The sequence below is a fragment of the Panulirus ornatus genome, chromosome 27, assembly GCF_036320965.1.
Source record: "Panulirus ornatus isolate Po-2019 chromosome 27, ASM3632096v1, whole genome shotgun sequence".
Taxonomy (NCBI): Eukaryota; Metazoa; Arthropoda; class Malacostraca; order Decapoda; family Palinuridae; genus Panulirus; species Panulirus ornatus.
The window spans coordinates 2,624,323-2,639,205 of NC_092250.1; the positions used below are offsets into that span (position 1 = coordinate 2,624,323).

The 14,883-nt window shown below is 46.0% G+C and overlaps 1 protein-coding gene across 1 annotated transcript in view; it reads left to right on the forward strand.

The window, feature by feature from the left end:
• Positions 1–3,749: 3,749 nt before the first annotated feature.
• The window catches only part of LOC139757534 (uncharacterized), a 199,707-nt gene continuing 188,573 nt past the window's right edge, over positions 3,750–14,883 (forward strand). The window contains exon 1 of the mRNA XM_071678092.1: positions 3,750–3,834. The gene's annotated coding sequence lies outside the window, so the exon portion shown is untranslated. The remainder of the gene's footprint in view (positions 3,835–14,883) is intronic.

Consider the following 14,883-nt stretch of genomic DNA (forward strand, 5'->3'; position numbering starts at 1 on the left):
TTGGCCAGCGAGGCCACAGCTGGTGTGGTGGGTGGTGGGGGTCTGGTGGGTGGTGGGTAGGGGTCGGGTGGGTGGGTGGTGGGTGGGCGGTGGGTGGGTGGTGGGTGGTTAGTGGTACAAGTAGTTTGTGGTTTGCCTGCATGAGACAGTTTGATTGATCCGGGGTCATGTGGGGTGGGCGGACGACCATATGAATTCGTAAGGTGACGTACGTGGATTCGTAAGGTAACGTACGTGAATTCGTAAGGTGACGTACGTGGATTCGTAAGGTAACGTACGTGAATTTGTAAGGTGACGTACGTGGATTCGTAAGGTAACGTACGTGAATTCGTAAGGTGACGTACGTGGATTCGTAAGGTAACGTACGTGAATTCGTAAGGTGACGTACGTGGATTCGTAAGGTAACGTACGTGAATTCGTAAGGTGACGTACGTGGATTCGTAAGGTGACGTACGTGGATTCGTAAGGTGACGTGCGTGAATTCGTAAGGTGACGTACGTGGATTCGTAAGGTGACGTGCGTGGATTCGTAAGGTGACGTACGTGGATTCGTAAGGTGACGTACGTGAATTCGTAAGGTGGTATTCGTGGATTCGTGAGGTGGTGTACGTGAATTCATAAGGTAGTGTTCGTGAATTCGTAAGGTGACGTGCGTGTCGGTGCGTGCACGTTGCCACACTCACGGATGAAGGGCCTCACGAAGTGAGTGTGTGTGCTTACGTCACACTCACGAATACAGAACGATTCACGACGTGTGCGCGCATGGCGGGCGCTCCGGAGCTAGGGTGGGCAACGGGGGCCTGAACGAGTTAATTGGTAATTACTGGTTTGACACAGAGGGGGGAGGGGGGGTGCCAGGACCTTTTCTTGGTAAAGGTCATGACCTGGTCCGGAAGGGTCAGTGGAGGGTGACCTTTGGCAGGAAGTCCTCTCTCTCTCTCTCTCTCTCTCTCTCTCTCTCTCTCTCTCTCTCTCTCTCTCTCTCTCTCTCTCTCTCTCTCTCATTTACATCTCGAACAGGAAAAAAAGTTAGAAAAAATATTATTTAAAAGAAAAAGAAAAAAAGAAGTTTTTTCTCGAAAGTGTCTTAACCTCCCCCTCCCCCTCCCCTCCACTCCCCTCCCCTCCCCCTCCCGTCTGTTTCCACAACGCCCAGATCACTACAACAACAACAACAACAACAACAACCGCTCTGTGTTGTTGTTGTTGTTGTTGTAGTCGGTCACGTGGGTCCAGACCAACGCCAACACGTGTTCACGAGACGGGGGACGTGGATCACGTGAACACGTGTTTGAGTGTGTGTGTGTGTGTGTGTGTGTGTGTGTGTGTGTGTGTGTGTGTGTGTGTGTGTGTAAGTGCACAACCCACCCCACATATTCATCATACGTTGGGGGGGGGGGTCACCTCCCCCACCTCTCCAGGAAGCTGCCACATTTTTGACCACACCTCAGGCGAGGTAGTGTGGACACAGACACCAGTACAGCTGTGACACAGACACCAGCACAGCTGTGACACAGACACCAGCACAGCTGTGACACAGACACCAGCACAGCTGTGACACAGACACCAGTACAGCTGTGACACAGACACCAGCACAGCTGTGACACAGACACCAGTACAGCTGTGACACAGACACCGGTACAGCTGTGACACAGACACCAGTACAGCTGTGACACAGACACCAGTACAGCTGTGACACAGACACCAGCACAGCTGTGCCACAGACATCTGTACAGCTGTGACACAGACAGCGGTACAGCTGTGACACAGACACCTCAGTATAGCTGTGACACAGACACCAGCACAGCTGTGACACAGACACCGATACAGCTGTGACACAGACAGCGGTACAGCTGTGACACAGACACCTCAGTATAGCTGTGACACAGACACCAGCACAGCTGTGACACAGACACCGATACAGCTGTGACACAGACAGCGGTACAGCTGTGACACAGACACCTCAGTATAGCTGTGACACAGACACCAGCACAGCTGTGACACAGACACCAGTACAGCTGTGACACAGAAACCAGTACAGCTGTGACACAGACACCAGTACAGCTGTGACACAGAAACCAGCACAGCTGTGACACAGACACCGGTACAGCTGTGACACAGACACCAGTACAGCTGTGACACAGAAACCAGTACAGCTGTGACACAGAAACCAGCACAGCTGTGACACAGACACCAGTACAGCTGTGACACAGACGCGTCAGTACAGCAGTAACAGCCAGGCTTGGCACAGCCAATATGACCGACAGTGTCTGTGTCTCTCTCTTGTCTGTCTATTGATCGCTCCTGCCTCGAGCCCCGGGCTGTGACGTCACGGGCAGTGAGGAAAACGGGGGCCAGGCGGCCACCCTGTAGGGGGTAGGGGGGGGGGGGTGGAAGGGGGGGGAGGGAGGCGGCGAAGATAGATAGTGAGAGTGGGTAGGAGAGAGAGAGAGAGAGAGAGAGAGAGGGAGGGAGAGGGAGGAGAGAGAGAGAGAGAGAGAGAGAGAGAGAGAGAGAGAGAGACCCATCCAACCAGCGTAAAGGTGGGAACATTTCCAGCTTCTTTTCAGCGAGGGTGTGGAACAGAAGGGTCGGTGGGAAAGGTGAGGAACAGTCTTGTGACGGTGTCAGTGGAAAGGGGCTGGTGGGAAAGGAATGGGAGAGTGATGGAAGGGGAGACAGCGAGACACAGACTTCCCCTCACTTTTCCATAGATGTCCCCAGACACCAGCAGAACCCACGTGGGTTACGTCCCTCTTTCCATCCAGTGGTTTACCCCCCCCCCCCATTTCCACCACATTTACCCCTTCCCATTATATCAGTCTCCTTTGTCTATATCTACCCCATCCCACTATATTGATCCCCTCTCTTTATTTACCCCATTCCACTATACTGACATCCCCTACATTTACCCCCTCCCACTGTATTAACCCCCCCCTATATTCACCCCTTCCCACTATATTAACCCCTCCCCCTTACATTGACCCATACTACTATATTTACCCCTTTCTGTATTTATCATCTCGCTTTATATTCACCCCCCCCCCTCCCTCATTACTCTCCCCCCTCCCTTTATACTCCCCCTCCTCCCTCTATCCACCCCCCACACCTCAGTCTGATTCACCCTATCCCAGGGCAGTGTACATGATTGTAGTACTCACACCTGTACAGTACGGACACTGGGCGTTGTACACTCGTGGGGGCGGATATATATATATATATATATATATATATATATATATATATATATATATATATATATATATATATTATCCCTGGGGATAGGGGAGAAAGAACACTTGCCACGTATTCCCTGCGTGACGTAGAAGGCGACTAAAAGGGAAGGGAGCGGAGGGGGGCTTGATATCCTCCCCTCCCGTTTTTATATTTCCAAAAGGAAGAACAGAGAAGGGGGCCAGGTGAGGATATTCCCTCAAAGGCTCAGTCCTCTGTTCTTAGCGCTATCTCGTTAACGCGGGAAATGGCGAATACCTATGATATATTAACCATCTCTCCACTCCTATACAAGTACGTATGTACGTGTATATGTGTATTCGTACATATATGTGTACACGTTTGTGTATATGTGTGTGTGGGTCTGTATATGTAGACGTTGTACACGCCGGCCAAAGTTTACTTGATCATATCTTCAAGGTAGATTTTCGTGAATAAAAACCCTTCGTTCAAAAAAAACCGTGAGTATTGACCACGTCCGAAAGTGTCCATCATTAATAGATGTTTCTACCGCAGGTGTGGACGGTGTATGGTCGTGTGAAGACCCGACACTGAACGCTATATCAGGACACACCACCTTAGCCTTCCTCGTATGACCCAGGTAAGGAGGTCAAGTTTTTAATCTACGTAAATTTCGAGAAATTAAATTTTTTTTCTACGTATTTTAGACAATTTTAAACTTTTTTTCTGAGTATATTTAGACATTTGAACTTATATGTTTTTATGTTTAGACAAATTAAGTTTTTTCTTCGTGTATTTAGACAAATTTAAATGTTTGTCTATGTATATTTAGACATCTACATTTTCTTCGTATGTTTTGACAAGTTTAAATGTTTTCCTACATATATTTAGACAAATTCAATGTTTTTCTAAATATATTCAAATATGAATATTATAACTAGAAATATAGTTGTAAAAGTAAATACTTAGATTTTAAAACAAAAAAAAAAATGTAGGTTTTTCAAAGAAAATTGCTTTTAAGATTAAAAATGTAGATGTTAGAATTATATAAACAGTTACTTAAACACGTTCACTAGATTTGATTACGTTCCCAAACATGAGAAACAACATAAGACGTAAATACTAAATGTTTGCCTGTGCGAAACATGTTGATCCAGGTAATGATATCGTGACGTGTACACTCCGTTTTCTGTGTGGGGCTGCCTCCGTTTTCTCTAATGATTTTTGTTCTTCGGAAAAGTTGAATGGAATGAGACTTTTCGACGTAATTTGAGAAGCGGTTGTGTAAAGGCTACATATCCTAGGTTGATATTGATGATATATACATATTTTCTTTCTTTTTTTTTTTCTTCCAAAAGAAGGAACAGAGAAGAGGGCCAGGTGAGGATATTCCCTCAAAGACCCAGTCCTCTGTTCTTAACGCTACCTCGCTATCGCGGGAAATGGCGAATAGTATGAAAGAAAGAAAGAAAAAAAAAAAAAAAAATATATATATATATATATATATATATATATATATATATATATATATATATATATATATCATCTGTTCACGTTCACCCGTAACACCTGTGTTATTCTTTGTATTTTTAAGTGTAGCAAGTGTGTTGTTGTTATTGTTTACATTTGCATATCTGGCGGCACTTCTGCTATGTTGATAGAGCCGTCTGGTGTTTTCATCGATATTTTAGCAAACATGTGTTACTGTTTGAAACTTGGGGTGTGTGGCAACCGTGGTGTTGTTTACACTGCCTACCTGCCGCACGTGCAGGGTTGTTTACGTCTAAGGTTCAAGCACCTGAATCATTGTTTACATTAAATGGTTTGCCACGGACGCTCTTGTTTACATTTGAACGTATGATAGAGCAGCTGTTTTTTGTTTGTTTGTTTGCAGGCGAAAGAATTGACAATTGTTTTTAAGTAATAGTTTTTGTTTTTCTTGTTTTACTTCCTCCGTTTCATATATATAAAAACAAACTCAAAATCGTCATCACAAAATCCATGATATGGGAGAACCAGGGAAGTCGAAAAAAAGCTTGGCCATCTGTTTCTCCCTACTGCCCGTTTTCGTTAGCAACATCACGGCAACCCATTTTCTCTCATGGTTTTGCTACTGTCTTTTTTACGGTATGTGTCTACCCGTTTTCTCTTGTGACTACGGCCACCCGTTTTCTCTCGTAACATCACGGCTACTGGTTTCTTCGTGACATTACGACGACGACCAGTATTTTCTCTCGTGACATCACGGCCACCCGTTTTCTCTCGTGACATCACGGCCACCCGTTTTCTCTCGTGACATCACGGCCACCCGTTTTCTCTCGTGACATCACGGTCACCCGTTTTCTCCTGTGATGACACGGTTGCCCATTTTCTTCCTCGACATCACTTGATCGTATTTCAACACAGCTTTCGATGACTCTCACAGCACGTGTTTGTGTACTACACTCCCCCCCTCTCACCCACTCTCACTTGTCTTCCTCCACCTCCTCCTCCTCCTCCTCCTCCTCTCTCTCTCCCTCATTCCTCCACCTCATTAAACATCTCCGTCAACCATAATTGACAACAGTTCATTGTAATGCCCTTTATCACCGACACTTCCCCCCCCCCCCTGTCCCTACTACCCCCATGAATGGCGTTCTGCCACTACCCCCATGAATGGGGTAATGGCACACTGCTCTCACCGTTCGTGAATGAGGCAGTGTGAGGTGTTGACTGGTAGCCCCTCCCTGGGTGTGAGGAGAGGTCATAACCTCGTGTTTGTTGGACGATTACATATAAGCGTGGGAAACGGCGATCAAGCACGGAAAAGGGAGAGAGAGAGAGAGAGAGAGAGAGAGAGAGAGAGAGAGAGAGAGAGAGAGAGAGAGAGAGAGAGAATAGCTTTCATTTCAGTGATAAACATTTAAAGTTTAACATTTTAATGTCCATAGGAAATAGTATTTCTTGACTTCATAAACTGGAAATTAACAATACATCACCTGTGGTAAGAATATATATATATATATATATATATATATATATATATATATATATATATATATATATATATATATATATATATATATATCCATGAGCGAGAGCATATTTATATACACGTAGGCGAATGAACAATGATAAGTGGTTGATATTAGAACGTGCAATTTCTCTTGAATTACTGTTGTTGTTGTTGTTGTTGTTGTACAGCGGCTGCCCTGTTTCGTCCATTCACTTGATATTGACGTGAATAATGAAGTATAGATTATTTTGTGTGTGTGTGAGTGTACACGTGATGAATGGGGTGTGTGTGTGTGTGTGTGTGTGTTCACGTGGGACGGAAGGTTTTGACCGTTGGTCTGTATGTACACACTCCTGGCCCACACAGCTGCAGTGGTATAGAGGCGTTGTTTGGAAAGATGGAGACTGGGCGCGTGCACAGCCGGCGCCGCACGTGCGTGCAATACAGACCACTTCCCATTTTCTGTGGAATGTAGTCGTTCATCTGTGAGGGATTGGGATGGTGAGGGGTGTGTGTGTGTGTGTGTGTGTGTGTGTGTGTGTGTGTGTGTTCTGTGTCACACACTCGAGGGACGGCATGAAACAGGCTGACCAAGAGTTCGTTGGCGTGTGGAGAGTGTGTTGCTGGAGTGCGTGGGGGGGTCGGGGGGTGGGGAAGGAAGAATGTGAGGGAGGGGAAGGGGTTGGGGGGGGTAGTGTTGGAGGACAAAGCAGGTGAGAAGGAATGTCTGTGTGTGTGTCTGTGTGTGTCTGTGTCTGTGTGTGTGTGTGTGTGTGTGTGTACATAAAGGTAAGGAGCTCTCCCCTCGTGGATACCCCCCTCCCCCTCTCTCTCCCTCTTCTTATCACAACTCTGGGGTGTTTATGAAATGCTCCCCTCCCCTCCCCTCCCCTCCCCTCCTCAGTGTGGCCTGCTCCACCTCAGGGGGAACGTAGGTTACGTGTTCCATCCTCATAGACCACCTCACCCTCTCCATGGTCTTATTAGAGGCAGTCTGGGAAACAGACCACACCCCCAGTTGGCCTCCCTTCACACAAGATTCTTCTTAGTTCCCTCCCTCCCTCCCTCTTTCCCTCCCTCCCTCCCTCACACACACACACACACCTCTGGTAGCTTCCTCACCCCCGGGTTTTCCTCACATATCAGTCAGTTCAGTTCAGTTCCTTACTCACCATAGACAGTGTATCCCATGAGTCACAGTGAGTCACTGGTGTATATAGAGAGAGACACGGTTCGTGTCCCGGGTCTGTCGTCCCTACACCGTAATCAATTGATAAACACCAGAGAAAAATATATAATATATATCACAGTTTCGTTGTTGTTGGGTTAGATTTCGTCTCTGTTGTGGGACCAATCTACCTCCATGTTCGTGTGTTCACTCCCGACGTATCCCAGTCCCACGTCCCATGTGGTTAGGATCTGCGAACCACGTCTACCCATGGTTCGGCCTCGTGTGGTTCAATCACCCACCCTGGGATCATGGCCAGTATAACGCTGACCCCACGAGGGGTCGGTGACCTGACCCCATCATTTGTTACCCCTCACCCTCAGCCCGTGTGTACTCCCCTCCCCTCTTGTAAGTCGCTGTCAACACCTGTATACAGCCTTCCTCTGACACCTCACCTGCGTATCTGGGCTTCGAATGAGTGTCCTGCTGGAGGAGGGTAGTATACACATGCTGGCCTGCCATACACACACACACACACACACACACACACACACCATAGTTTTCGCAGGATGTTGCGTCTGTGTCACACACAGATTACCCGACCGATTGCTGTCATCTCGTTCCCGTGAGCCGGTGGTGTCTGCCTTCACCAGCGGGTATGAGCCAAGTTGTGTCAACATGATCCCTGGTTATGTTGCTGTCGCTTCGTGTTTGGTTATAGTGATAACGGGGTCTTGTTTACCACTTTAACTCTCGTGTGTGTGGGGCAATTGGCTCGTTTTCTTCCATTTCCGTGGAGTATTGGCCTCGTATGTGTGTGTGTGTGTGTGTGCACGTGGGTGTGCATGTATGTATGTACAGTGAATTTCAGGTATTCAATGTATTTGTGAGAGTCATTCTCCCACTCGCAAGCCAAAGTATAACTACAAACCAAACAGAGCTGTCAGAACAATTACCGGCTCGCTTACAACCATTAACACTCAACACCTTCACAACACAATCACAATACTCTCACAACATGACCCAGCAGCTCTAAACAACTGCCCTCCCAAACTGGTCTTAAACACAAACTCGCTAGACATACACACATGTGAAACTGCCACTCCCCAGACATACACGGGTCACACTTTCTCGGCTCAACTTTGGACGCCACCCATCGCTCCATTACAGGCCATCGTTTCAGTGTACAACAAGACCCAACAGCCACAGTGCAAGTGCAACTACCTCATTACACACGCTATTACATACTGCCCCATACATACCTCACACAGACGTACGTACACACAACATTACCACGGGTTTATGAGCTTTGGAACTGCCCGGTGGACGTGGTCTGCTTCCTGAGCGCTGTAGGGATCCCAAAGAAAACGGAGGGGAATCCCGAGGCATGTTGGTATAAGATGGAATATCAACGAGATGTTGACTTCAGGTGAATAGATGGATTTGGATGGAGGAAGGAATTGCAAACTACCAAGTGTAGTTAACGAGGCTGTTGACAAGTGATGGTTTATATGGTATTGCTGCCACTGTAATCATCGTTAATGGCGGTAAACAACAACGGGGGGATAATCTAACAGTTTACATAGGTGATTACGTTTAAATGATGGGTCGAAACGTGTCGTATACACGTCAGTAAGAGGGATAATCATGTGGGACGAAATAGAGACAGATGATTGCATTTTGGTGAATTACGAGAAGGTAATTGAAAGAAAGATTACATTTGAGGCGCTGGATGGGTGGGTGGGGGGGGTTAAGAGATGGGAGGGGGGTGATATGTTCACGGTTAAGTGGGGTTCGAAGCCTCGCATCTGTAGAGTTGCAGTGGACGATACAACTCATACATAACATTTAGTGGTTATCAGTTATCATTATCCCTGATAAGTGTGATAAGAAGGGGAGATAAGGATACGTGGATGATAATAGGGTAAGTTTAACATAATTGACCATATTTTATAATGTGATAACGGATGGTTAATTGTAATTGGGAGTGTAATGGGGTTTGGAAAGTATTATGACTTTAAGGTAAATGATAAATGGGTGTGATAGCGTGTCTGGTGATAACTGATGAATGAAGTTATGGCTCAAAGCAGTAAGGGAATTAGATTTAGTTATATGAAGGAAATGGTGAATTATTTTTAGTTTCCTTCGCTACGCCACGTAACTGAAATAGATGTCCATACTTACCTGAAACATTAAATGATTCCTGGATTACATTTTGGTGAATATTCATATATCTAGAATATTCTGCGAGCGCCCCCACCTCCCCGATATTCATCTACGTCGAATATTCAAATATCTCGAATATTCTGAGATCCCCAGATATTCATCGACGTCGGCTGCGGTGCGGAGGGGGAGAATATTCGAAGACTTGTGGGTATTGGTAAAGCAGGAATAAGTGAGATAACGATCGCGAATATCGATTGCCCAGGGGGAGGGGGGGAGGGGCGAGGGGAGCAGCGCGGGGTGCCCACCGTCAGGCCGGGCGTGGGGGGTTGCCACACGTCGCCACGCCGTCCACAGACACACTCAGGCGTTGCCATGGCGACCGACGAGGGGTTGTGTGTGACGTCACCACCCTAAAACGAGAGGCTGGGGGGTGGTTGGTTACTGATAGCCCCCCCCACTCTCCCTCCCCCTACCGGTGTGGGGGGGGGGGGTAACACCGCGCTCGTTGGCCCATTCATAGATAGTTGGGTTAATTAGCCAGGTCTTTAATTGTTTTAATTAATGACTGAACTACACTCGAGTGAGAATGGTTAATTAGGTTGTTACGACGGTCTGTGACCTGCGTAACCCACGTGATTAATATCACCCCTCCCCCCCCCACGTGGGGGGGAGGTGGGGGGGTGATATTCCCCGTGAGGAAATGATTCATGGGGGGGGGGGGGAGGGGGGGAGGGGGGGTGGGGGGAGGGGGGGGGGGGGGGGGGTAGGTGTGTGGTTGGTCGCTTTGTATGCATGGATAACCCCGTTATGTAGGAGGTGGGCAGTTAATACACCTAATTTACGAAGAACAGTATCGTCAATAATTCAGTTATTGTTTATCATCGTAAATTGTTTCTTGGTTTTGTTGTCGATGTTGTTCAATGTTTATTTGGTAAATATTGATGGATTAATTAGATGGTAAGTGAGGGTGGAGGGGGATTATGGCTGGCTAAGGTGGGTGTGGGAACTGTTAAAAGTTAAAAGTTAACCTTGGTGTTAAAATGTTGGCTAACGTGTCCATGTTTGGAGTTAAAAGTTAACCTTGGTGTTAAAATGTTGGTTAACGTGTCCATGTCTGGAGTTAAAAGTTAACCTTGGTGTTAAAATGTTGGTTAACGTGTCCATGTCTGGAGTTCAAGGTGTGCGACACACGCCCTTGGTGGTGGGGGGGGGGGGAGGTGATGATGATGATGATAGATGAGTAGACATATATAGATAGATAGATTTAGATAGACATACAGATCGACTTGTATGATAAAAATCCAAAGGTCTTTTCCTTCTAGAATCATCTCGAACAGTGAGAGGGGGGGGGGGGGAGGTGACAGGGGTTGCGTGGGACGGGACTGGACAGGACAATGCCTCTATCCTCAGACGTTCTATTTAAAACCACAAGAAATATATATATAAAAAAAACCCAGCGAACTTACCACCATATTAGCCCCTCCCCCTCCCCCCCCCTCCCTCCTTCCCCCCTCCCCCGAACCGTTGTACGTCTAAATAAGATGACAATTACGTCATCATGAGGTGTGGCCACATGGCGGTCATGAGGCACCACGTCATCATGAGGTGTGGCCACATGGCGGTCATGAGGCACCACGTCATCATGAGGTGTGGCCACATGGCGGTCATGAGGCACCACGTCATCATGAGGTGTGGCAACATGGTGGTCATGAGGCACCACGTCATCATGAGGTGTGGCAACATGGTGGTCATGAGGCACCACGTCATCATGAGGTGTGGCCACATGGCGGTCATGAGGCACCACGTCATCATGAGGTGTGGCAACATGGCGGTCATGAGGCACCACGTCATCATGAGGTGTGGCCACATGGCGGTCATGAGGCACCACGTCATCATGAAGTGTGGCAACATGGTGGTCATGAGGCACCAGCCTTGCGTCCATGACCCACTTAAGATTAAGGAAATGTTGCGTCATTACGCCATTATTGTTGCCCCTGCTTGCGTTCATGTGTGTGTGTGTGTATGTGTGTGTATATGTGTGTGTGTGTGTGTGTGTGTGTGTGTGTGTGTGTGTGTGTGTGTGTGTGTGTGTGTGTGTGTGTGTGTGTGTGTGTGTGTGTGTGTGTGTGTGTGTGTGTGTGTGTGTGTGTGTGTGATATACATCTTGATCATGACGTATAAGTGTGTATACATGCGTATGAAACCCTTTGTATTATGTATACTTCTGTATGAGAACCTTCCTATGTATACTTGTGTGTATGGAACACTAACATTATGCTTGTGTATGAGACCCATGTATGTATGTATGTATACTTGTGCATGGAATCCTAATATGTATACTTATATACATTGCGTCAGGCCCGAGGCACGTTTTCTGTAGACTTTTGACTGCGTAAAACTTCCTATTGTATTAGTTTTATATTACTGTATTCCGCAGTTCCTTTGAAATCCACTTACTGTATTACTTGTATTTTTATGTTTGTATTTATATTACAAAAGCAATATTGTCACGGATTATATACATTTGCAGATGTATATATACAGATCACATTAATATATATACATTTTCAGGCATAAGAACCTGTTCTCTAATCATTCATAAGATGTATACTATTGTATTACTGTATTATACAATACCACGCCGACTACAACCAGGAAGATACAATAGTAAGAAGAAAATTAAAGAAAATTGACTCATTCATCAACAGTTGCCAGTTTGTCCGTTGGGAAATGCCCAAATAGCCCCTAATGGTCCTGTTTCATACAGATAAAGCTATATTATTAAGGTTAGGTGTTTATATATATATAATAGAGATTTATATAGATGTGTGTGTGTGTATATATATACATAGGCGACGGTCTCACGTGCCTGGAGTTGATCAAACGTTGAGCGGACGTTGGTGGAATGCGCTCGTGACGTCATCATCATGGCGGATGGCTGCCGACATGTCTTAGTTTAAATACTTCAGAAAACTTCCTTTTTCCGGGGCATCGCGTGGGTTCCGAACGTGAATTATTCACGTACAGAATCGCAGATGGATGGAGATCTGTTGTGAGTGATTTCCCATGCTCGTCTCTGGTTAATTAATAGTTTAGAGACGAGGTAAAGTTTGCATTGCGCAACACATTTCAAAATCCCGTCGCTATGATGGCGGGAAAATCGTACTAATATGGCAAGTTGGTGTTTCTCATTAATTCCTCCTCCTACTACGACTACTATAAGATGGGGCAATTAAAGGGAAAGTGAATTACTACTAGTGTAGTTAGTTTAGCGGTGTGGTTACGTATAAATGGAAGTCAGTTGTAGAATAATGACTGAAGAGTGCGCCATTGTGTGTGTGTGTGTGTGTGTGTGTGTGTGTGTTGTGTCCCCCCCCCCCCTCCGTCCTACTTTATCTACCCCCCCCCACCAGGATGGACCCAGCCCACACCTCAGACCTGATTAGATAAGATATCAAGCAAGACCCTGAAACGCATATTTCGTAGACTTTTTATTATATTTTTAAGCATTATTTGAAAGAAATAAACTTTTTTTTTTACGTGTTTCTATCGTGTATTTTCTCCGTAATTCTCGGTTGTATTAATTCGGTTACGTTTATGTCATGTGATCAGGCCCCGATGTTTAAGCGTTAGGTCAAAGGTCAGGCCATCACGCCTGGTGGTCGTACCCGGACGGTCGTATACACAGTCGTTAACAAGGGTCGTACCCTCGGTCTACGTCGTACTGTAAGGGTCGTTACAGGGTTTAAGGGGCGCAAGGTCGTGCTGGAGGGGCGGTTGGTAACTGTCGTGGTGTAGGGGCGTGCCCTTAGAACGCCTCCTCCTTCGCCCTCACCACCAGTTCAGACGGTGGAGGAGGTGGTCAATATAAGTGTGTCTTCCACTTATATTGGATGCAGGAGAAGGCGTAAGTGTATTAATAAAGTGGATGACCCTCCTCACCACACGAGGTCACTCATGCCCTCGTGTTCGCATCATGTCGTGTACGTGAGGTGTTCCCTCTCCCTCATCCTGGCCTCATGATGACCTCAGCCCACCTCCTCATGGCCGGGCCGGATGCGTCTTGACTCATCAGCTGTTGTGGCGTAGGAGAACATCTGATGATGCGTTCTGCCGGCCCAGTCTGCGTATAGGTCGCGTTCAGTGTGTGTGTGTGTGTGTGTGTGTGTGTGGTCGTGTTCAGTACCAGTCTAATTATAGAGGTTGGTCATGATAGGGGGGGAGGGAGCGTCCAGGATTGTAGTGTGTGTTTGTTTTAATATTTAATGGCTGTAAAGAGGTCATATGTATATATATATATATATATATATATATATATATATATATATATATATATATATATATATATATATGGAGAGGCAGAATATTTTCGTGAATACACTTTGCTGCTAAAGCTCAAAGAATATTTAGTCAAATATTTACTAGCTTTCTGTTTTTTCCCTTTACCACTTCTACTGACAACACGTTTTCCTTCACTAGGTAAAGTGTGAATTAATTTTCCTTTTTTTTATTTTCACTTTATTTTTCAAATACATGAGATGGTTCGGGCCGTCCGTCTTCAGTTATATTTATCATAAATGATGCAACAAATTATAAGGAATAAGACAGGAATGAATCACGTTTGGAAGTGACCTAGATAAGAGGCTGATCCGTGGACCGTGTTCCCTCGGAGTTCCTGCTCGGTAGTGTGGTCAGTAAGGGTCCAAAATTAGGTCGATCATCGGTTGTCCATATCCTCCCTTATCTATCTGTCTATCTATCTATATCTGTCTATCTGTTTATCTATCTCTGTCTATCTGTTTATCTATCTATACCTGTCTATCTGTTTATCTATCTAGCCATCTATATCTATATGTATCTATTCTATTCGAACGTTTAGCGAACGTTCGATTGCTGCAGGTGGCCCCCTCCCGAGAAACGTTTGGGGAACGTTTGGCTCCGTGTGCTGGCGGTGACGTCATGCACCCCCCCTCCCCCCCCCCCACCCCACCTGCTCCTGCTTGGTCAACAGTTTTACACTCAATATTTATTTATTTTTTCTTTATCATAAAAACTTTTTATCATATATATTTTTTCATTGCATTTTCTTCTCCCTTGTGTTTTATAACATCTCCAGCCAACTCCACGCCTTCATTTATATCCTCATCTTCCTCTTCTTCCTCTTCTTCTTCTACTACTACTTCTTCTTCTCTTCTTCTTCTTCTTCCTCCTCCTCCTCCTCCTTACGTTAGTCAGGAACCTCATTCCATGATTTTTACGCATGACCTCAGACTCGTGTCCGCGCCACACGTTCGTGTAGGGCGCGTGTGCACGCGTGTGTGTGTGTGTGTGTGTGTGTGTGTGTGTGTGTGTGTGTAATT